The sequence below is a fragment of the Penaeus monodon genome, chromosome 31 (genome assembly GCF_015228065.2).
Source record: "Penaeus monodon isolate SGIC_2016 chromosome 31, NSTDA_Pmon_1, whole genome shotgun sequence".
Lineage (NCBI taxonomy): Eukaryota > Metazoa > Arthropoda > Malacostraca > Decapoda > Penaeidae > Penaeus > Penaeus monodon.
This window is the reverse complement of record NC_051416.1, coordinates 4,130,782-4,131,292: the sequence shown is the minus strand read 5'-3', so window position 1 is coordinate 4,131,292 and position 511 is coordinate 4,130,782. Positions and strand designations below refer to the sequence as shown.

The 511-nt window shown below is 28.8% G+C and overlaps 1 protein-coding gene across 1 annotated transcript in view; it reads right to left on the bottom strand.

Annotated features, from left to right (window-relative positions):
- Nucleotides 1-511, bottom strand: part of LOC119593002 — a gene marked incomplete in the record, with an annotated part of 27,513 nt that overhangs the window by 25,696 nt on the left and 1,306 nt on the right.

The window sequence follows — 511 nt, the reverse complement described above, 5'->3', positions numbered from 1 at the left end:
CATTACATTTTAAAAGTAATAGCGTTAATATTATCGTTACAAACACAAAATGTAACTTAATTAATACGTTACTCTCTCGAAAAAGTAGCAAGTTACAGTTACCGTTACTTTTGGAGCACTAGTATAATAAAAAAAAAGGTCATGTCATTATAAGATATCCTCTGCATCATTATGCCAGAAAAAAAAATATTACTGCAGAAATTATTAGTAAAAGTCAGAATTACCAAACGCAGAGAACTCAGAGAAGCAATGCCAGTTCTTATATATTTTCTTTACTGATGCTTTGTTCAAAACAGCTAAATTAACAAATTGTGCTAAATTATCCCTCTAACTATTTATGGGTAAATAAACAGATTCAGAATAAATACCCATCTGGACACAATGTTCACAACTTATCTTACTGCAATAATTCAAAAACCACACACAAATCTCAAATTCAAGGATAAGTTATTTATATATAGAGGAAAAATATTTTGGAATTCAAGGATTAGTCAGTTAATAACTTATCAGC